Source organism: Misgurnus anguillicaudatus, unplaced genomic scaffold (assembly GCF_027580225.2).
Source record: "Misgurnus anguillicaudatus unplaced genomic scaffold, ASM2758022v2 HiC_scaffold_29, whole genome shotgun sequence".
Taxonomy (NCBI): Eukaryota; Metazoa; Chordata; class Actinopteri; order Cypriniformes; family Cobitidae; genus Misgurnus; species Misgurnus anguillicaudatus.
This window is the reverse complement of record NW_027395279.1, coordinates 5,301,760-5,326,102: the sequence shown is the minus strand read 5'-3', so window position 1 is coordinate 5,326,102 and position 24,343 is coordinate 5,301,760. Positions and strand designations below refer to the sequence as shown.

At 39.0% G+C, this 24,343-nt stretch overlaps 2 long non-coding RNA genes across 2 annotated transcripts in view; one reads left to right on the top strand and one right to left on the bottom strand.

Moving 5' to 3' along the window:
- The window catches only part of LOC141362774 (uncharacterized), a 254,486-nt gene that overhangs the window by 19,864 nt on the left and 210,279 nt on the right, over positions 1-24,343 (bottom strand). The gene's annotated exons all lie outside the window — the stretch shown is intronic.
- Positions 2,825-8,639, top strand: LOC141362852 (uncharacterized). The gene is made up of 8 exons (XR_012368426.1): positions 2,825-3,357; positions 3,478-3,972; positions 4,203-4,305; positions 4,397-4,416; positions 4,574-4,691; positions 5,203-5,282; positions 6,233-6,290; positions 7,552-8,639. It is a non-coding gene; the product is annotated as an uncharacterized lncRNA (long non-coding RNA).

Genomic DNA, 24,343 nt, shown 5'->3' with positions numbered 1-24,343 from the left:
AGTTATTCTGTTGTGGGTGCACCCTCTAGGCTATATGAATTTTCCTAGGACACTCCATCAAGTAACATTCACATTTAAGTAACATTCACAGTTGTAACTTGAACAGTTCACTCAAAATTAACAAGAAAAATAACAATTCAAAAGAAACAGTTTATTGAATCAGTTACAAAAAGATTGTTTCTGAAAAGTTCAGTTCTGAAAAGTGTGTGTTCAAACAGTTCAGATGGAAAAATCTGTTCAAAAGATTTGAATCAAGGTTTCGGTTTAAAAGTTTCGGTTCAAAAGATTCGGATCAAAAGGTTCGCTTCAGTGAATCGAAAGTTCGTTGAATCGCAGAAAAACTCCAAAACAAAACAAAATCCGTTGTAAGGGAATTACTTGCAATTACTCAAATAAAGCTCACTTCCGTTGAAGAAAACTAGCAGGAAATTAGAACTTTCCTACCAAATCCACAGGTGTTGGTTTGAACTCAACTCTCATAATCAACGTTCAGTTCACTGCAGGCTCACCATCATTAATCGTCACGCTGAATCGAACACAGTTCCAGCATAGCACAAAAAACCTGACCAAAAATCCAAAGAAAATATTCCAAAAAACCTTTATGGTCTAATCTTCTCTGACGATTTTAACTTTAACTCAAAGTTACACTGCTGCTCATTTCATCAGTCACGCAGAGAGAACTAAAATGGCGTTCCCCATCCAGCAACTAGAGTGGTGGGGCGGGACTTCAACAGAACACTCACATAATTGGACGCAGGGCTCGAAATTGCGACCATTTTGGTCGCATATGCGACCGAAATTTAATCTGTGCGACCTTAAAATATATTTGGGAGCATTTGTGCGACTGCACATTTTGTTGTGACGCGAGTTGATTGTGATCCTGCGTGCTGGCGCTGACCTAGGTTCAGTGTTCTCTCCAACGTTACATAACCCAATCAAATTTCACCATTAAGTTCTTGCATTTAATGAAGACCGCGGATTGGCTAATATGAGCGTCAGTCATTCCTTGTTGCCGTGAAGTGCGGAAATGTGAAAAGACGAACACGTCGCGAGCATGACGAGAGCGAGCCGATTACAGGCAAGGATATTACTGTATTTTTTGACGACGATCCGGATTCAAATGTAACTCCACCACCGGAAAATACGAGTTGACGTTAAACCTTTCAGAGAGAGTGGCTTAAAGATTTTGAGTGTCTCCGCTATGAAAATGTAACTTACTGTTTTTACTGTAAATCCTGTAAAACGGCGTTAATGGCGGAATCAAAACATTTTAAGCGCCAGACGTACCTTGCTTAAACATGGCGAAAGTGCCAAAAACACAAGACGTGTCATGACAAATGTGTTTATTATTGATGGAGACACAGACCTGTCTGTCAAAGTGTGTTTGATGGTGTATGTGCGCATGCGCTGGTGAATGGACATCCGACAAACATCCTTGTGTTGCTGCGGAATACGACAATGCTGATGGTATGTTTTTGTTGTATTTTTTAAAACATTGCCTATTTAGTATTAAAAGCATCCTGGTAATGCAGTTATCAATACCAATATATATTAGCCTTCTATATTAAGGTCACTTTTGTAATGTCACACTGTAAAACATTATAGCCTCATTAAGTTATGTGTACTAACATTTGCTATTTAGTTCTACTACACACAGCAAGTTTTAGATATTCAACTCAAGTCTGTAAGTTTTCACAAAGTTAAAGCTCCACTGTGTACTTCTTTTAGTTAATTCTTAGCAAAAACCCATGTTTTCTTTCAAAAGTATGTGCTCATTCATGTGTAATTACTTCCACCTCACTAATCAAAGTATTCTCGTAAGTGTAGAATCTGCTATTTAAAATACATACCGCCGTATCGCTCTCTGGCTGAATCCATGTTGTGCCTCCATCTTTGAAATACATTCGCCGACGAGGGACATTCCTGAAATTCAAGCTCCGCCTTTCGCGCTTTCAGACTACACTCACGCTGGTTGCACGGAGGTTGCATGTGTAGGCGGTATACGCCATCAAGACAGACTTATTTCAGAATATTAACGATTATAAAGCTGACAATTATTCTTAGTTAATTGTAAATTGATGTAATATGCTTATGACTTGCGAATGTAATGCTCAGTTAATTTAAATAAACCAGGCTTGATGACGTATGCAGCCTGCGACCTGCGTAGACTGAATCCTTCGGCCGCACGCCGTGTTACCTGCGATCTAATGCTTTGATTTGAAAGCCTGTTGAAGACATTTCTCGAGGACATTAAAACAAGTTGCCAAGGAAGCGAAACGGGGATTTTAAACAACAACGCGACAGGAAAAACATCAAGACCAAAGTCAATATTGGAGTTAGTTTTCCAAGATGGGGCTCAATGGACACTGAAGTTGCTAAGTTACTTTATATCTTCACCACAGGTAATTCAGCATATTCGTTTACATCTATACAGTCTATGTTATAAACTTGAAGTTTTATAGTTCCTTGGCTAACTATAGCATGGTTATGCAGTTAGTGTAAACACGCATGTGGTTTTGTGTGCTCGAACCGCCACACGCTGTCTCTCCGCCCATTTATGTAATCTGAGGTACTGAGATAAATGTTTTTCATATTTTCTGACCTCTAGCACAAACACACGGTGACAGCGCTATTTTTAGCCTTTCATTGATAAAACACCGCTGATCTGCGCGTCGTTCGTTTCATTTTACAAGCGTGTGAAAGTTGTGCAATCTTATTTCACCAATATCAGAGAAAGCTCTTACATATACACGGACATGTAACGTTTACTTAAAACATAAGCATTGGACTCTGACATATTAGTTTCGCGTCCATTTAAACCTCCCACCCAGCACAAGACGTCATTTAGACGTTGTTTTTTGGGCTAAATCACGTCGGCCCGTCATGACCTTCATTTAGTCCAAAAAAAGACGTTGAAAACTGGTCTTTGTTTGGTCCGTCCAATTCAGTCCAAATTTAGCCTAAAATTAGACGTCTTTTTCGGACCACTTTTCAACGTGTCTCCATTCAATAATAATCCTGACAAAATATGCATGAATGTATAAATACTGAGCACATTGAACGATAATGAAACACATGCTTTGTTTAAAGTCTATTAATATTTCTGTTTATTTTAATTAAATAAATATGTTAAATGTGCTCTAAACAGGTCATTCGGTCCTGTACAGCACTGATAGAAGCACTTCATTTTCATCTTTTAACAAATATCTTTATTTTCTTTTAATATGATATTATTGGCAGAGGCGCGCGTCCGTCTCATGCTTTGTGATCACGTGATTATTCAACGGGGAGACGCGCGTCCTGGATTTACCGATTTTCTCCTCAGACAAGTGTTTCTGTTTTGTGGTCGATTCTGGGGTAAGTTTCCTTAAATTCGTGGTTACTTAGTGAAATTAGTTCACAGGGATGTTAATTCAGTTGTCAGTATATGTCGATACGACTAATAAATGATCAATTTGAATGTTTATCGTTTGTTAGTAATGTTAGCTCGAGCGCTGTCAGCTTGACTGAGCTAGTCGCGCAGGTGACGAGCAGGTCAGTTAATGGAAATATTTTATTTGTCTTCATATCTTCTATATAATCGTGTTATGCTTGTTTTTAAATGTATTGTAAATTGTTTAGTTAATTATAATGCAAGTTTGCTCCAAGTTTTGTAATGTGGGCTTTTTTCAGCCTGATTGAGCTCGTGGCACAGCTGTGGGCTAGCAGTTAACGTTAGTGGATATTTGTTTTATATCTTTTATAAAAACGTGTTGTGCTTTTTTCTTAAATGTATTAAACAAATTATATCGCAAATTTACTCCATGTATTGCAATGTATGTGTGCTTTGTTCAGCTCCCTATCAAAATTACATTAACTAGTCTACTTTAAAATGTTAAAAGGCCATTCTGAATAAATAACTGTTGTATATTTATTGTTACTTCTTTCAGATAATTTTCTTGGTGTGTCTTGATGTTTTCTATTGGCTAAAGAGTAAGTATTACTTTGTTCATATTTTCACAGCCACCAGAATTAGAAGTAAGTGCTCAAAAGTGAAATAGCATGTTGGTCTCTTCAATGCAATGATAAATAAAATAGGTATAACTAATGAAATAGTCAGATCTCACTTTGACTTTATGTCCAGTTTGCTCGAGGTCAAAACACAGCTCATTCATACAAATCAAATAGTGACACTGGCTATATGTCTACTTTCTTTTTTATAGCAATAAAAGCATAGAGATATATACAGCAAAGACAACTATAAGATAATCCTTCAGGAGCCAGTAAAACATCTACAGTTACAGCAGTAAACATACTTGTCATGGGGTAAGAAAAACTAGTACAGTGTAGATATGAATTATAGTATCCTAAGCACTTCTCTTATTATTGCTTCTGTCTTGTTCCTCGTTTTTTGTAGTGCAAATAAGGAGACTTAGAGTAAGTACAAATTGAGCTTTTAGTACTGACGTGAATATTACATCGCTATTCGTTTGAAAGAAATAGAAAAGCGCTACGTGTTATTTTGTACCACCAAACTTGCTCGTATAACTACGATAATAATAATTTTCTGATGCTGCTGTTTAGTCCATTGTAGCATGTCTCTGTGAAACTGACAATCTCGGGTAGGAGCTGCTGGTTTGTGGTTGGCAGTATGGATCACCATCTGCGATTCATGAGGAGCTGGTCTGGAGACATGAAGAGGTTGTCAACAGGTGTGTTCCTATACTCTACCAAAATGAGATAGGGATCAGTCATGTGGGCCAATGTGTGTGAAACTTAATGTTTTTGCAAAGTCTTTAAACTCTTTGTGTTGATTTTGTGGACCTTTTAATTTCACTGGTATGCCATGTCTCGCGAAAGTGACTAAGCTTGCTGATGACAGTGGCAGACATAGTAGTGTTGAGTTTGTCTAATTGGAAGAAATGGTAATAGTAATCTACATTAACCATTTATTCATTGTCCGATCTGATTGGTATTTCATGAGGAATCATGGGTTCCTTGGTATTTGAATTATGTTGAACCAGGCAAGTACTCCATCTTTCGATCATGTGGTCTGTCTATTACACATTCCTAGCGAGAATAACATTTCATGCTCTTAGCTTAGACTTCTCAGCGTGTGCGCATATCTCAGGTCAGATATGACTATTTTCTTATCTTCACTGGTCAATGAAAGTTTGTCTTAAAAGTCAATAATGTATGTGGGAAATTGTCTCCTCTTTGCAGGCCATCCATCCAAGATCATCTATCTGAGCTGCTGAAAACTGCCTCGGTACGGATCTGTTGGAGCTTTGTGTCACTGACTGGTAAGTTTTTATAATTAAGTGAATCTACATGTCCATATCTTTGATGAGATTGTCATGTTTTGTTGCTATGGACTTTTTGGAGAGGGTGTCTGCCACAGGAATCTCCTTTCCTGTTCCGTGTTTGATGTCATATTTCTAGGGCTGTAGAATCATCCTTTAAAGCCGTGGAGGAGCGGCATCTAGTAGGATCCTATGAAATCCATTAAATTGTTGTCCGGAATTCAGTTTTATTGTTCTCAAATAATCACACCAAACGCGCTTTAAAGCTTGGAAATGCAAGGCGCGACGCACTGCGTTTTTTTTTTAAAAGAGCAGTGTGACGCGGCTTTTCATATTGCTAGCAACCAACGAGTCAGCTGTCTTGTCAATCAAATATTGAAGCGTGATATTATTTTGCTATTAACTGTCATATTAGCAGAAACTTTAAAAAGAGGACGCTTTCTCTGACCTTGTTTGAGGGTGAGAGGTGCACAAACACGCAGGAGAGTGAGTGAGTGGTGTCCGGTTCTTCAAAGCAACTGTAAACTTCCCTCACCACACCGTAAGGTCCGCCTCTCCCCCCATCCGATTGGACAATGGAAAGATGCGAATGACGTCGGCTGCTTTTCCGCTCTCAGCGCTCCTTCAAAAGCGTGTGCTGCGGCTGGTGGCAAAAAACGCAAGGCGTTCGGCGCGCATAATCAGTGCGCAAATACTCCCTGCCCATAGAATAAAATTAATGAAAAGGCGCCTGCAACTGCCATAAATGCGTTTGGTGTGATTGGCCCCTAAGAGTGATTCTTAGCTTTAAGAAATTTGACAACTTGCTTTTATACTTCAAGATTGAAAGTAGGAGTATATTTCATGAATTCTTAGTACTTAAGACAAAAATGGCACTTTCAGAAGCTTGATAAATATGGGAACAGTTGTCTAACTTGAAACTAACTTCAGTTTCTTTCCTTTCCCATCAGTATTTCTGCAAATTCCTGTTTCGTGTCACATTGCTTGTGCAAGACTGAATCCATAAAGGTGAGTCGTCATCATCATGAGAAACGTCTTTGCTCACTGCATGCACATTTCTTTTATAAGCAGAATTACACACTTTGGTGAAGTGATTGTGTTTTTGGGGCTGTTTAAACTTGGTATTAAGATGTGTGGGTTTTTTTTTTTGTCGATCGGATCATAAGTGGATGAGAAGGACACATTCTGTTTACACCTGGTATTTAAATCCGTCAGTTTTGTCCCCTTTCAACCTCTTCTGTTCTGAATACTTTTAGGTGATGGTCTGACTGTGGGCGATTCCTTCTGCTGTCATTTAAACATGAGCAGGAGTAATGACGGGTTTAAATGGACGCAACTAATATTATGCCAGAGTCCGCTGCTTGTAAGTAAACATGCTGCACAGTGTTTTGTACATTTATATGTAAAAGTTTTCTTTGATATTTCTTTGATATTCTCTTGTGGCTGTTGGAACACATTCTACCACATGCGCGCTTACACTACAAAAGCAATCCGATCAAAAGTGTTTTCAACTACCTCTGAATGTGGTCAAAAGTGGACGAGCTCAAGATGTTTTGAACATCATTTACACCTGTCTTTAGCATCGTCCACTTGTGATCCGATCGACAACAGCACATCTTAATACCGAGTGTAAACGGCCCCTTTTTTACTTGTGCTTCCAAGCTTTATAATGGTAGAAAACAACAGTTAGGGGACAACTTCTGACTTTAAACCTCAATAAAGTGCATTCATCCTTCACAGAGGTAATCCATACTCAAATATTGCCACTCATTGCACATTGAATCGTGTGAGTCCAAGACATCGTTACCGGAAACTAGTTATTATAGTTTATAAAGTTTAAAACATTATCTTATCTTACTATATAGCATCGATTACCCACAGAAGACCCTTGGAGCGCTGTGGATTACTTCTTTAAAGGCTGCACTTCTTTGGAAAGTCAGAAAATGTACCCTGATCCATGTTTTTTCCCATATTAAGCTCGGAAAAGCTCGGACATTTACTAGAATAACTCCAAATGTGTTCGTCTGAACGTGTATCTGGAGTTACTGAGTGTGAGTACCTCATGGGGTAATTTTAAAATCTGTCTGAAGTATCGCTTTAAGGTTTTAAATGGAGTATAGCAATACATAATTGGGACTAAATAACAAAGGTAAAATAAAATATACATTCCTTTAAATATTAGCGTACCTAATTGGATTGATCATGCTTTACCTTTTAAGACAACCCCTGTTTTTAATGTTAACATTTAATTTTTTATGTTCTCACTTAGATGCTGTAACCATAATGCAACCAGGACAACACACCTGGAGTGACCGAGAGCAGGATGAAGAAGGAATCGGATGAGAAAATGTCAACTGGTGCCCATGAGGAGACAGATTGTTCTTGGACCTGCTTTTTATGTTTAGTAATAAGTGGTTTTATGTGGTTAAATAAAAGTAATTTAATATTAATATTTAATATTTTAATATTCACTCCAAAATGGTCTAGTATTGTCACTTAACTTATGCTGCTTGACTTCTCAGCATAAAGATCATTATTAAATTAATACTAAATATTTCACATTTAGAAATAAGCTACCCCATGCCATCTAATAAAGAAGTGGGTACTCCGTGCGTGTGGTGTACCCAGCACTACACCATATGGCATCATTGATGTCTGTTGTAATATATAACTGTTATTAAATAATTATATTGTATTTCTTTCAATTTAAGTCCAAGTTCAAAATAAAACTCTATAAACCTCTCCATTGTGAAATGGTTTATATACATTCAAAATGGAGCGGTTTATAGAGTTTTATTTTGAACTTGGACATAAATACAAAAAAATACAATATAATTATTTAATAACAAGGTTATATATCTACTAACAGCGGACATCAATGATGCCATATGGCCCGGCGTTGCATTGACCCCTCAGATCTGATTTGTGCATTTTTGTATTCATGGTTAAAATGTTAAACTTTTTGATTGTAATAATAATTTAAGTTTATCCCCATATGGGATTTAAAATGTTCAGTGACATTACTGTCAGATTCAAACGTCTTTCGCACTGAGCCAGACGGACGAGCTCAGCGTTGTCATATAGCAACACTACTGCAGTGTTTTCAACCTCATAATGTTTATTTTAGATTTCAGACATTTAAATACACATAAGCACTGGTAAAACAATAGCCTACATTTAGTTTGAAAAATACACACTGATGTCTGTGGAAGCAGCAATACAAATCTATTCAAATAAGATAGTAATTTGCAAATAATAAATAAATATTATTTTCAAATAATAATAATTTGCCGACGTATCAGACAAACACAGTGGAAGTATAAAGTTTACTTTATTGTTATAAAGGTTATAATGAAAAGACGGGGATGCGCTCCTCCCTTGCGAAAAATAAGCGTGCTTAAATGTAATTTTTTAAAGTTTACTTATTACATAAATATAATACAGTTAAGTGTGAATTAAATGCAATCTTTTCGGCGCACTTAATGCACATTAAATGTAATTAATTTCAAATATATCATATATTAAGTTGAAATAAAATTTAATAAGTTGCCATTAAGAGTTAACTTAATTGGTACTTTATTACAACTTTATATCTACTTTCATAATTGCTTCTAGTGTTTTTACAATACAGGCTACTTAAAGTGCACTACACAATATAATGACATGAAATTAATGTGACTTAAAATACACTTTATTGTCGGTTAACAATAAACGTAAGTGTGGATTAAATCCAATGTTTTCAGCGAAATGAATAAACATTAAGTGTAATTAATTTCAAATGTATCACATATTAAGTTGAAATTAAAACCAATAAGTTGCCATTAAGAGTGCTTTTTGCATCAACTTATGTGGGTCTTTAATACAACTTTATATTTACATTCATAATTGCTTCTAGTGTTTTTAAAATATAGTTAAAGTGCACTGTTCAATCTGCTGTCAAGCAATTAATGTGAAATTAAAAATAAGTTAAAGTATATTAACAGTACATTTAATTATAATTATATATAATTAAATTATAATAATTTAATTATAATAATTAATTAATTTAATTATTAATTAAATGTAATTAATTAAATGTAATGTTTCAAATACAAATTTGCCAAATAAATTCAAAAATATAAAATTCAATTCAATCAGTTGATGTCAGGATCCCAAATGTTATTAAGTGTATTTTGTCTTGTTTCTGGTGCCGGGATCCTGACACCCCCGTATACGTGTTCTGTGTCTGTGTGGAGAGTCATGTGGTCTGTGTTTATGTTTGGTGTACCGCATGCTCTCCTGTCTTTAGTCTTAACCTTACCCTCCTGTTTCCTTGTTAACTCTTAGTTAATTCCCTACAACTGTTTGTCATTGTTCCCTAGTTTAGTTTTCCCTATTTAAAGCCCTTGTGTTTGCTGTCCTGTGCCGGTTCATTGTGTATCTATGATACCATGTCGTGTGATCTGTCTTGTCTTGAGTATTTTCTAGCTCTGTCATTGTTTGCCCCCTCGAGGGTTTTTATGTTACAATAAATGTCTTTTAGTTAAGAGCTGTCTGCGATTGGGTTCTATCCACCACCACATCCTGACAGAATGAACCGGCCATTCTTGAACCCAGCAGACAGCTCTGTTTTGGTTTTGGTTACCTTGTTCAGTTCGTCTTCGTCGAGTGTTCCTGTCCGTCCATTCCTGCCTTGTCCTGATGTCTGTCCAGTCCTGCCCCGTCCTGCCGTTGTCTGTGGAGTTGTGTTCCTGTGGCCGTGCAGTGAGCCCCGCGGGTGTGTTCCTGATCGGTGGCGTCTACGGTAGGGCTACTGGTCGACGAGCTTCGCGGGTGTGTTCCTGTTCGGGGAGCTCCGCGGGACGGATCCAGATCGACAAGCCCCACGGGAGTGGGCTGGTCGGTGAGCCCCGCGGAGAAGTGCCAGGATGGCGTGGTCTGCGGGAAGTTCCTGGTCAGCGGATCCCGTGGGAGTGTTTGTTCGTCGGAGTGTCGCCGCGATGGAGCTCTGTTCAGCGAGCCCCGCGACAGAGGATCGGCCAGCAAGCTCCGGGATGCTCACTGGTCAGTGAGCCCCGCGAGCGTTCCTGTACGGCATGTCCTGTGTCCTGTTCGGGGTCGGCGGGCCGAGCGGTGCTGGGTTCCGGGCCCACTTCCTGGGCGGAGACCGTCTGTCCTGCCTTCTTGTTTTCGGGGGTCCGGACATTGGGCACTGTCGGCCTTCTGGCCATTGGACTTTGTTTATTGTTTTTGTCATGTACTGTTGTGTTGGGTTGCCATGTGGCAACCCTTAAGGGAAGGGTAGTGTCAGGATCCCAAATGTTATTAAGTGTATTTTGTCTTGTTTCTGGTGCCGGGATCCTGACACCCCCGTATACGTGTTCTGTGTCTGTGTGGAGAGTCATGTGGTCTGTGTTTATGTTTGGTGTACCGCATGCTCTCCTGTCTTTAGTCTTAACCTTACCCTCCTGTTTCCTTGTTAACTCTTAGTTAATTCCCTACAACTGTTTGTCATTGTTCCCTAGTTTAGTTTTCCCTATTTAAAGCCCTTGTGTTTGCTGTCCTGTGCCGGTTCATTGTGTATCTATGATACCATGTCGTGTGATCTGTCTTGTCTTGAGTATTTTCTAGCTCTGTCATTGTTTGCCCCCTCGAGGGTTTTTATGTTACAATAAATGTCTTTTAGTTAAGAGCTGTCTGCGATTGGGTTCTATCCACCACCACATCCTGACAGTTGAACTGTGATTTCAGTGCAGTAAAGCGATTTCAATGCATCTTTCTACAGTATGTACTTTAACTACTTTTATGTACTTCTCAAAATACTGAAAAACAAATCTAGTTAATTAAATATGTATTCATTTCAGTTTAATGCATTACAAACAAACAAAAACCACAATGCTTACACTGACAATAAAACAGTTTGGTAGTCAAATAATTATGAATCGAATTTTTTGTTTTGCAAAAGTACATTTAATAAATGAATAATGAGTTGTATATGTCCAAACTAATTCCAAAAAATTATCATTTATTAAATGTGTTTAGAAATATTGTCATGAAAGTGTACTTTCTTTAAGTTAAACTTAAATACTATTACAGTTGTAAAAAGTGCACTTGTGTTAATAAATAGTGTCATTAAAGTGTGTTCCATTTAAGTACATTAAGTGGTATTAATTATATTATATTATCAGCAAGAGCACTTCTCAAAAATTATACTCTTATTATTTTAAGCACACAAAAAGTACGCTTTCAATACACTTAAGCACGCTAATTTTTCACAATGGCTGTCAAGCAGCTATTACATAACAGAGCGAGGCCGACGAACGTGCTCTTAAACAGGAAATAATATATGGAATTATTTGTGCATCTTTAAATAACTGTAAGAATACATTTCCTTTAAATATAATTTTTGTCATATAAAGTTTTAAGAGATAATAATGTCTTTTCCACTTTTATAATGCGGTATACGTGTTTTGCGCATTTTCCCTAAGAGTTTATTTCAGTAATATTGCTGTTTTTCGGTAATAATAATACAATTTACATGTCAATCCTGCTTCCTTATTCGTTTATAAATTTTGTCATGCTGTTGTGTTAAGTAATATGTAGATATTCATTGCCATATGAGACGTTCTTTGCCGTTATATGAATACTCTCGTCTATTATTCAAATCATATGCGGAATAATGTGTGCATCTTTGAATAACTGTAAGAATACAGTTCCTTTGAAAATAATTTTTGTCAAAGTTTTGATCAATAATAATGTTGTGAGGATAATGCCATTGCCGTTGAATACTCTCGTCTACAATATGGACTATTACGCTGTTTAAATTTTGCTAGTGAGTTTCTGGTTACCTGTGCAGTTGCATATAAAGTGTTTTATGGAGCGCTGCATTTAAAAAATCTGTCGTTCCAAAGCGAGATCTCAATGTGTATTATTCATTAATTGTATAAGTTAAGCTCCCAACAATTTCAAATGCCCCCTCAGTCATTTCATCCTGCAGCCGGGCCTATAGGCAACTTATTACATTTTATTTCAACTTAATATATTATATATTTGAAATTAATTACACTTAATGTGCATTCAGTGCGCCGAAAATATTGTATTTAATTCACACTTAAGTGTATTAAAGTTTATTATATTTATGTAATAAGTACACGTTATAAAAGTACATTTAAGCACAATTATTTTTCGCAAGGGAGGTGCGCATCCCCGTCTTTCAAACATGTATCATTATAACCTTTATAACAATAAAGTAAACTTTATACTTCCACTGTGTTTGTCTGATATGAATAACATACGTCGGCAAATTATTATTATTTGAAAATAATATTTATTTTTTATTTGCAAATTACTATCTTATTTGAATAGATTTGTATTGCTGCTTCCACAGACATCAGTGTGTATTTTACAAACTAAATGTAGGTAGGCTATTGTTTTACCAGTGCTTATGTGTATTTAAATGTCTGAAATCTAAAATAAACATTATGAGGTTGAAAACTCTGCATACTGTAATGTTGCTATATGACAGCGCTGAGCTCGTCCGTCTGGCTCAGCGCTAAAGACGTTTGAATCTGACAGTAATGTCACTGAACATTTTAAATCCCATGTGGATAAGGTTAAATTATTATTAAAATCAAAAGGTTGAACATTTTAACCATGAATACAAAAATGAAACAGATGGGGTACGAACCAGATCTGAGGGGGCAATTATATATCTACTAACAGCGGACATCAATTATGCTGTAGTGCTGTGTACACGCACGCACAGAGTACCCACTCTTTATTAGATGGCTTGGGGTAGTCTAGTATGCCCACACTTTGTCCATTGTTCCCACATTTTTTCCACGTATTTGTATTAAAATACATTTTTTCACACAGTATTTTGTATTTGTGATATCTGTGAATTTGTGATAGTATTTTGTATTTGAATTTTAAAACAATTCCATATATGTATGTATGCCTATCTCAGATCATATGCATGTGAAAGGCAGTTTCTGGTATAAATAGCAGAACACAAAAGGTTTTCTGTGTCATTAGAAATGCAGTCAAATAGTGGGACAACAAGGATAACTGATCATGAAGGAACCTTAACCATGCCAGGTGAGGGATATATTATGGCTGAAAAAACAAACCAATTAATTAAATATTCATGTCATATGTGTATTTGATATATAAATTCGTATTATCTTTATGTTAGCTGTCCTATTTTGAGATAATTATTAGCCTAATAATAATAGTATAATTAATATCATATAATTCATTCTTAAAATGATGTTAAACCCTTGGAAAGACATAGGAAATAATATAGAAATTTAGCCCTTTTATAGACGTCTTTTCAACGACCATGAAAAGACGTCTTTTAACCTTTCACTTTTCAACCAAATTTAGCCTTAATGTAGACGTCGATTTATAGACGTCTTTTCAACGACATGAAAAACACGTCTTTTCACCTTTCACTTTTCAACCAAATTTAGCCTATTTTTAGACGTCGATTTATAGGCGTCTTTTCAACGACATGAAAAACACGTCTTTTCACCTTTCACTTTTCAACCAGAATTTCACGTCATTAAGACGCCTGGAGAAGTCGTCGTTTCGACGTCTTTTCAACCAGATTTTGCTGGGTGGGTTATATCTCAGCTTCAGAACATCATAGAGACACTGGGGTTGGACCGTTTTACTTGTGTCTTGAAGTGTGATCATTATGGGATGCCAATTTTCTCCCTAGCAACCAAACTTAGTACCCTAGCAACGGAATAAACAAAGCCTTATATCTCTGCTTCAGAACATCATAGAGACACGGGGGTTGGACCGTTTTACTTGTGGCTTGAAGGGTGATCATTATGGGATGCCAATTTTCTCCCTAGCAACCAAACTTAGTACCCTAGCAACGGAATAAACAACGCCTTATATCTCCGCTTCAGAACATCATAGAGACACGGGGGTTGGGCCGTTTTACTTGTGGCTTGAAGTGTGATCATTATGGGATGCCAATTTTCTCCCTAGCAACCAAACTTAGTACCCTAGCAACGGAATAAACAAAGCCTTATATCTCCGCTTCAGAACATCTTAGAGACACGGGGGTTGGACCGTTTTACTTGTGGCTTGAAGGTTGATCATTATGGGATGCCAATTTTCTCCCTAGCAACCAAACTTAGTACCCTAGCAACGGAATAAACAAAGCCTTATATCTCCGCTATGACTTTTATAAGCGATTGGGTGCAGGATTTCCGAAAGGGGGGCGAAAAACCACCCGAAAAATCCCATTGACTTAACATTGCGCCCAACTTTGACGAGTCATAGCTCCGCTCGAGGATTTTGTAGAAACATGTGGGTTACAAAATTTGAAGAGGGTGGAAGGCTCTGTAAGAACATACATAACATTGGGGTGTAAGTTGTACCCCTGGGGTGTAAGAGGCGCCCAAAAGTGCCCCAATGAAAAGTCAATGGGGAAAATCCCATAGACTTAACATTGCAAATACTTTGTCGGGTCATAGGTACGAGCGAGGATTTCGTAGAAACATGTGGGTCACTAAATTTGAAAAGGGTGCTAGACTCTTTCAGGACGTCCCCCACAATGGGGTGTAAGGTTACCCTAGCAACCATTTTGGGCACCCTAGCAACCTATCCCATAGACTGCCATTACAAAATGCCCAGATGGATATCTTTGCACCACAGTGTCACAGAGACATGGGGGTGGGCTCATTTTACTCAGGCATCCAATCAGTCTCTCAGGATCCTTAAAGACTTACTAAGCCACGCCCCTAGCAACCACTTTTGAGCACCCTAGCAACATAAAATTCAAACAGTCATATCTCGGCATCCGAACATCGTAGAGACACAGGGGTTGGACCATTTTACTTGTGACCCGGGGTGTTATCATTATGGGATGCCAATTTTTCCCTAGCAACCAAATACAGCTCCCTAGCAACAGAGTAAACAAAGCCTTATATCTCCGCATCAGAACATCGTAGAGACACGGGGGTTGGACCGTTTGACTCGTGACTCAGAGTGTAATCATTATGGGATGCCAATTTTTTCCCTAGCAACCAAATACAGCTCCCTAGCAACAGAGTAAACAAAGCCTTATATCTCCGCATCAGAACATCGTAGAGACACGGGGGTTGGACCGTTTGACTAGTGACTCAGAGTGTAATCATTATGGGATGCCGTTTTTTTCCCTAGCAACCAAATACAGTGCCCCAGCAACAGCGTAAACAAAGCCTTATATCTCCGCATCAGAACATCGTAGAGACACGGGGGTTGGACCGTTTGACTCGTGACTCAGAGTGTAATCATTATGGGATGCCATTTTTTCCCCTAGCAACCAAATACAGTACCCTAGCAACAGAGTAAACAAAGCCTTATATCTCGGCATCAGAACATCGTAGAGACACGGGGATTGGACCGTTTGACTCGTGACCCGGAGGGTAATCACTAGTGGATGCCATTTTTTTCCCTAGCAACCAAATACAGCTCCCTAGCAACAGAGTAAACAAAGCCTTATATCTCCGCATCAGAACATCGTAGAGACACGGGGATTGGACCGTTTGACTCGTGACTCAGAGGGTAATCACCAGTGTATGCCAATTTTCCCCCTAGCAACCAAAAACAGTACCCTAGCAACAGTGTAAACAAAGCCTTATATCTCCGCATCAAAACATCGTAGAGACACGGGGGTTGGACCGTTTGACTCGTGACTCGGAGGGTAATCACTAGTGGATGCCATTTTTTTCCCTAGCAACCAAATACAGTACCCTAGCAACAGAGTAAACAAAGCCTTATATCTCCGCATCAGAACATTGTAGAGACACGGGGGTTGGACCGTTTGACTCGTGACTCAGAGTGTAATCATTATGGGATGCCAATTTTTTCCCTAGCAACCAAATACTGTACCCTAGCAACTAAATAAACAAAGCCTTATATCTCCGCATCAGAACATCGTAGAGACATGGGGGTTGGATCGTTTTACTCGTAACTGGAAGTATAATCATATACTGTCCCCAGAAATTTGCCACGGCAAGCACCACTTCACATTTTCTTCAGGAAATGTACCTATCTAGTTAGTGGTGCTTGCATTTATGCAAGGCATCACTATTACTATTGCTCATACTTATTATAATAATTATTAGTGGTGCTTGCATTTATGCAAGGCATCACTATTACTATAGAGACAGAGCGCAGCGCGTCACCACCTGAAAACCACGCCCACCGGGGGGGAAAGCAATCCAACGGTCTCCATTGACTTTGTATTGCGAGAAGCCGCCTCCTTGTCATTTCTGGCTTATAACAAAAAACTGAATAATGCCTAAAAGCTGCTGTGTGACAATATGTACAGCTAACAAGCCAAAGAACCCAGAAATAAGTTTTTATAAGCTGTCGAGCCGTAAAACCCAGCTTTTAAGGAGAATAAAGTGGATCGCCGACTACGTTTCCCCCTATTGGACGCAGTTTTACTAATAGGAGTACTATGAAAAGTTGCCTGTTTCAATTTCTGTGTCTTTAAACGCTCGTTTTTTTGAAGTTGAAAGCTTATAAAAACGTATTTGGTTTGTTTGGGTTGTTAGATGTACACCTTGTCACACAGCAGCTTTTAGGTATTAATCTGTTTTTAAGTTTAATCTGTAAATAAGTTATTATAAGCTGTCGACCCCAAAAAACGAGCGTTTAAAGACACAAAAATGGATACAGGCAACTTTTCATAGTACTTCTATTAGTAGAACTGCGTCCACTAGGGGGAAACGTAGCCGGCGATCCACTTTATTCTCGTTAAAGACTGGGTTTTACGGCTCGACAGCTTATAAAAACGTATTTCTGGGTTCTTTGGCTTGTTAGCTGTACATATTGTCACACAGCAGCTTTTAGGCATTATTCAGTTTTTTGTTATAAGCCAGAAATGTCAAGGAGGCGGCTTCTCGCAATACAAAGTCAATGGAGACTGTTGGATCGCTTTCCCCCCCGGTGGGCGTGGTTTTCAAATTTGCATAACGGCGCTCTGTCTCTATTGCTCATACTTATTATATATTTATTTATTATTCTTATATCTGGACACTTTTTCGGCGCGTAACTCGTCCCACACGGTTTGACGTAGACCAATGAAACAGGGCTCAAAATGACCGGCTTATTGAGGACACGTCTGCTATGACTTTTATAAGGGATCGGGTGCAGGATTTCCGAAAGGGGGGCGAAAAACCACCCGAAAAATCCCATTGACTTAACATTGGGCCCAACTTTGACGGGTCATAGCTCCGGTCAAGGATTTTGTAGAAACATGTGGGTTATAACATTTGAAGAGGGTGGTAGGCTCTGTAAGAACATATATCACAATGGGGTGTAAGTTGTATCCCTGGGGTGTAAGAGGCCCCCAAAATTTCCCATTGACTTATAATGGGGCAGGGAACACGCCCATATAAGGGAATAAAACCGTTCCAGATGGGATATCTTTGCTTTACAGTGTCATAGAGATAAGTGGGTGGGCTCATTTTACTCGGACATCCAATCAGTCTCTCAGGATCATTTCAGAGCTATTAAGCCACGCCCCTAGAAACCACTTTTGAGCACCCTAGCAACATCTCCCATAGATTGCCATTATAAAATGCCCAGACAGGATATCTTCGCTTTACATTGTCATAGAGACATGGGGGTGGGCTCATTTTACTCAGACATCCAATCAATTTATCAGGATAGTCCCAGAGCTATTAAGCCACGCCCCTAGCAACCACTTTTAAGCACCCTAGCAACATAAAATTCAAACAGTTATACCTCGGCATCAGAACATCGTAGAGACACGGGGGTTGGACCGTTTTACTTGTGACTCGGAGTGTAACAACTGGTCACATCATTGGCCACTCCCAAGCCCCGCCCCTAGCAACCAAATAAGAGCACCCTAGCAACCGAATAAACAAAGCCTTATATCTCCGCATCAGAACATCGTAGAGACACGGGGGTTGGACCGTTTGACTCGTGACTCAGAGTGGAATCACTATGGGATGCCAGATTTTTCCCTAGCAACCAAATACAGTACCCTAGCAACAGTGTAAACAAAGCCTTATATCTCCGCATCAGAACATCGTAGAGACACAGGGGTTGGACCGTTTTACTCGTGACTCGGCATGTAATCACTAGTGGATGCCAATATTTTCCCTAGCAACCAAATACAGTACCCTAGCAACAGAGTAAACAAACCCTTATATCTCCGCATCAGAACATCGTAGAGACACGGGGATTGGACCGTTTGACTTATGACTCGGAGAGTAATCACTAGTGGATGCCATTTTTTCCCTAGCAACCAAATACAGTACCCTAGCAACAGAGTAAACAAAGCCTTATAACTCCGCATCAGAACATCGTAGAGACATGGGGGTTGGATTGTTTTACTTGTGGTATGTAGTATAAACATATACTGTCCCCCAAAATTTGCCACGGCAAGCACCACTTCACATTTTCTTCAGGAAATGTACCTATCTAGTTATTATTCTTCTTTTTCTGGACACTTTTTTCGGCGCGTAACTCGTCCCACACGCTTTGTCGTAGACCCATGAAATAGGGCTCAAATCGACGGGCTTATTGAGGAGAGGTGTGCTATGACTTTTATAAGCGATTGGGTGCAGGATTTCCGAAAGGGGGGCGAAAAACCACCCGAAAAATCCCATTGACTTAACATTGCGCCCAACTTTGACGAGTCATAGCTCCGCTCGAGGATTTTGTAGAAACATGTGGGTTACAAAATTTGAAGAGGGTGGAAGGCTCTGTAAGAACATACATAACATTGGGGTGTAAGTTGTACCCCTGGGGTGTAAGAGGCGCCCAAAAGTGCCCCAATGAAAAGTCAATGGGGAAAATCCCATAGACTTAACATTGCAAATACTTTGTCGGGTCATAGGTACGAGCGAGGATTTCGTAGAAACATGTGGGTCACTAAATTTGAAAAGGGTGCTAGACTCTTTCAGGACGTCCCCCACAATGGGGTGTAAGGTTACCCTAGCAACCATTTTGGGCACCCTAGCAACCTATCCCATAGACTGCCATTACAAAATGCCCAGATGGATATCTTTGCACCACAGTGTCACAGAGACATGGGGGTGGGCTCATTTTACTCAGGCATCCAATCAGTCTCTCAGGATCCTTAAAGACTTACTAAGCCACGCCCCTAGCAACCACTTTTGAGCACCCTAGCAACATAAAATTCAAACAGTCATATCTCGGCATCCGAACATCGTAGAGACACAGGGGTTGGACCATTTTACTTGTGACCCGGGGTGTTATCATTATGGGATGCCAATTTTTCCCTAGCAACCAAATACAGCTCCCTAGCAACAGAGTAAACAAAGCCTTATATCTCCGCATCAGAACATCGTAGAGACACGGGGGTTGGACCGTTTGACTCGTGACTCAGAGTGTAATCATTATGGGATGCCAATTTTTTCCCTAGCAACCAAATACAGCTCCCTAGCAACAGAGTAAACAAAGCCTTATATCTCCGCATCAGAACATCGTAGAGACACGGGGGTTGGACCGTTTGACTAGTGACTCAGAGTGTAATCATTATGGGATGCCGTTTTTTTCCCTAGCAACCAAATACAGTGCCCCAGCAACAGCGTAAACAAAGCCTTATATCTCCGCATCAGAACATCGTAGAGACACGGGGGTTGGACCATTTGACTTGTGACTCGGCATGTAATCACTAGTGGATGCCAATTTTTTCCCTAGCAACCAAATACAGTACCCTAGCAACAGAGTAAACAAAGCCTTATATCTCCGCATCAGAACATCTTAGAGACAAGGGGGTTGGACCGTTTGACTCGTGACTCGGAGTGTAATCATTATGTGATGCCAATTTTTTCCCTAGCAACCAAATACAGTACCCTAGCAACAGAGTAAACAAAGCCTTATATCTCCGCATCAGAACATAGTAGAGACACGGGGGTTGGACCGTTTGACTCTTGACTCGGCGTGTAATCATTATTGGATGTCAAATTTTTCCCTAGCAACCAAATACAGTACCTTAGCAACCAAATAAAAAAAGCCTTATATCTCCCCATCAGAACATCGTAGAGACATGGGGGTTTGACCATTTGACTTGTGACTCGGAGTGTAATCACTAGTGGATGGCAATTTTCTCCCTAGCAACCAAATACACTACCCTAGCAACCGAATAAACAAAGCCTTATATCTCAGCATCAGAACATTGTAAAGACATGGGGGTTGGACCGTTTGACTCGTGACCCGGAGTTTAATCACTATTGGATGTCAATTTTTTCCCTAGCAACCAAATACAGTACCCTAGCAACTGAATAAACAAAGCCTTATATCTGCGCATCAGAACATCGTAGAGACACGGGGGTTGGACCATATGACTTGTGACTTGGAGTGTAATCACTAGTGGATACCAATTTTCTCCCTAGCAACCAAATACAGTACCCTAGCAACAGAGTAAACAAAGCCTTATATCTCAGCTGCAGAACATCGTAGAGACACGGGGTTTGGATCGTTTTACTCGTGACTGGAAGTATAATCATATACTGTCCCCAGAAATTTGCCACGGCAAGCACCACTTCACATTTTCTTCAGGAAATGTACCTATCTAGTTATAATTATTATTAGTGGTGCTTGCATTTATGCAAGGCATCACTATTACTATTGCTCATACTTATTAGTGGTGCTTGCATTTATGCAAGGCATCACTATTATTATTGCTCATACTTATTAGTGGTGCTTGCATTTATGCAAGGCATCACTATTACTATTGCTCATACTTATTATTTATTAGTGGTGCTTGCATTTATGCAAGGCATCACTATTACTATTCGTCATACTTATTATTTATAATTATTATTCTTCTTTTTCTGGACACTTTTTCGGCGCGTAACTCGTCCCGCACGGTTTAACGTAGTCCCACAAAAGAGGGCTCAAATCGACCGGATTATTGAGGAGAGGTGTGCTATGACTTTTATAAGGGATCGGGTGCAGGATTTCTGAAAGGGGGGCGAAAAACCACCCGAAAAATCCCATTGACTTAACATTGCGCCCAACTTTGGCGGGTCATAGCTCCGCTCGAGGATTTTGTAGAAACATGTGGGTTACAACCAGGGGCGCAATGAACAGTTTAAAGGGGGGTATGCAAGACAGAATTTTGGGCCCCTTCCTTTAGAGGATTGTTTGATTTTCATATCATAATGTGTAGCTATATAAAATTACTCAGTTGAGTGCGTTTATTTAATTTTACAGGTCGCATTTGCACTAAAAATAAATGCATGAAGTAAAATAAAAAGATTTATTCGAAAAACGAATAGCCTACCATTTTAATCTGGTAAGGCAGAAAACATTCACGTGATTTTAAATAGATCACTAAAAGAAGAATAATGCATGGAGATGCATTTCTGAACTATGGAAATCTATGAAAGGTTCTTTGAAAGTCGCGGCAGTTGAGTTTTCTGTGCGGTTTTAGAAGCGAAATGTGTACAATTATGTTTAGTCTATAGTTCATTCTTCAGAGTTCATATTGATGATCTTATAGTTCATTTAAAAATGTTCTTACGAACTGACTGTATTCGTCGGAAAAACACCAAATAACTTATATTCTCTTTATGTCGCTGTTCTCTGTGCGTGTGGTATGTGTTCCGTCCTCCGCTCATGACAAAAAGCGTGGCCGGCAAAATTGAAATTAATATTACGTTGATCTTTAAGAGTGTGCGCTTCGCCCGCGCACGCCCTTCGCCAGTGACACAGAAATAGAAAAAAGCACAATCGGCTAAAGTTTTAAATATGACGTTGATTTTTAAAGTCAAAAACATGCCGCAATCAAATGTGCTGCTGATGAGCATGCAAATTTATTTCTGTGCACTGAAGGCTTTTTTTGAAAAGCGATTTAAAGTGATATACCCCCTTATATGATTTTGCACATCCAACTACTATCATTATAAAGATAATACTGCATGTTTTGGCATTTGGTAGTAGGCTATATTGCAGTAGTTAATATTTGTTATGTAATGAAATGCCGGGTGTTCTTTTTAATGTTCTTTTTCTTTCATATTTACAACACTTATCAACAAAACATTGATTAAAATTAAGAGACAAACTATATTAAACGAAATTCATTTGAAGCAAACATTTGAAGCAAATAAAACTTAATTTAAAGTCGAAAATTATGTCTAATGACCGCCTCCATTTGTAACGTCATATTAGCCTTCAATCCATTACAACGCCCAATATATGGCGTTTAAAATTAGAGTCTTAATAATCGAATTAAAACAAAACATTAACAGCATTACAACAATATTTAAACACAACAATACTCAAACATAAATATAAAACAGACATTCTCAATTAGGATGCATGTTAAAAACAATCTGACATAGCGTTTAATAGCTGCACTAAGTTTACTATTTTGGGCAAAACCTCTGTTGCAAACCTGAATAAAAATGAATCACTTTCACTTTGAAAATGATGCGCTGTCACATTAAAACCAGCTCTTAGTCATTTAAAATTTAACTCAATTATGGCTTAGACAATTCTCCTATTTCATGTATATTTAGAAAATAATATTTTTAACTACGCCTATTAAGTTATTGTCCGTCTTAGAAATGCAATAGTGGTCAGCGGTCGCTATGCTAATATTTCCTTAAATAAAGCTCTTGCTGTCCTTTTGTATTAACACAAAAATTTTTCATTTTTCATGAAACATACAGTTTACGGATCAGCATGAACGCTTTTAGTGGCAGGTGAGATCTTACCTTGAAATGCCAAACTTTAGGGCTGTCGACTATTTGTGTTAACTTTGCATAGCAAACCCACCAAACTGATCCCAAACAAAAATGTTGTCTACTCACCCATATCCATATCCGCACAATCAAATTAAAAACCACCAGAACCGCCAAATATGTAATTGCATCTAAGTCATGATTGCACGCTGTTTTTTTAAAAGTGTCTCAATTCAAGTCATTCACAGTAGTTTTATATTAATTTACTTTACATTTTACTACAGTGGTAATAATTAAACGTGTACAATAAAAAAAAAATGGAAAAGTGATGACGGTGGGGCCCCCTAGCGGACTTATGGGCCCATATGCCTGGCATACTCTGAACCCCCCCTAACGGCGCCCCTGGTTACAACATTTGAAGAGGGTGGTAGGCTCTGTAAGAACATAGATCACAATGGGGTGTAAGTTGTACCCCTGGGGTGTAAGAGGCACCCGAAAATTCCCATTGACTTATAATGGGGCAGGAAACATGCCCATATAAGGGAATAAAACAGTTCCAGATGGGATATCTTTGCTTTACACTGTCGTAGAGATAAGTGGGTGGGCTCATTTTACTCGGGCATCCAATCAGTCTCTCAGGATCATCCCAGAGCTATTAAGCCACGCCCCTAGCAACAATTTTGGGCACCCTAGCAACATCTCCCATAGACTGCCATTATAAAATGCCCAGATGGATATCTTTGCAGCACAGTGTCATAGAGACATGAGGGTGGGCTCATTTTACTCAGCCATCCAATCAGTCTCTCAGGATCCTTATTGAGGTATTAAGCCACGCCCCTAGCAACCACTTTTGAGCACCCTAGCAACATAACATTTAAACAGTTATATCTCGACATCAGAACATCGTAGAGACACGGGGGTTGGACCGTTTTACTTGTGACTCGGAGTGTAATAACTGGCCACATCATTGGCCACTCCCAAGCCACGCCCCTAGCAACCAAATATGAGCACCCTAGCAACCGAATAAACAAAGCCTTATATCTCTGGATCCGAACATCATAGAGACATGGGGGTTGGGTCTTTGGGTCATGTTAGCTTCATGCTAGCTTAATGCTAAGTCATACTAGCTTCATGCTAGTTTCATGCTAGCTTAATGCTAATTTCATAATAAATCTTGCTAACTTCACGTTAAATCCTGCTAGCTTCATGCTAACTTCATGTTAACTTCTTGCTAATCATGCTAACATCATGCTAGCTTCATGCTAATCATGCTAACATCATGCTATCTTTATGCTAATCATTCTAACATCATGCTAACTTCATGCTAATCATGCTAACATCATGCTAATCATGCTAGCCTCATGCTAATCATGTTAGCTTCATGCTAGC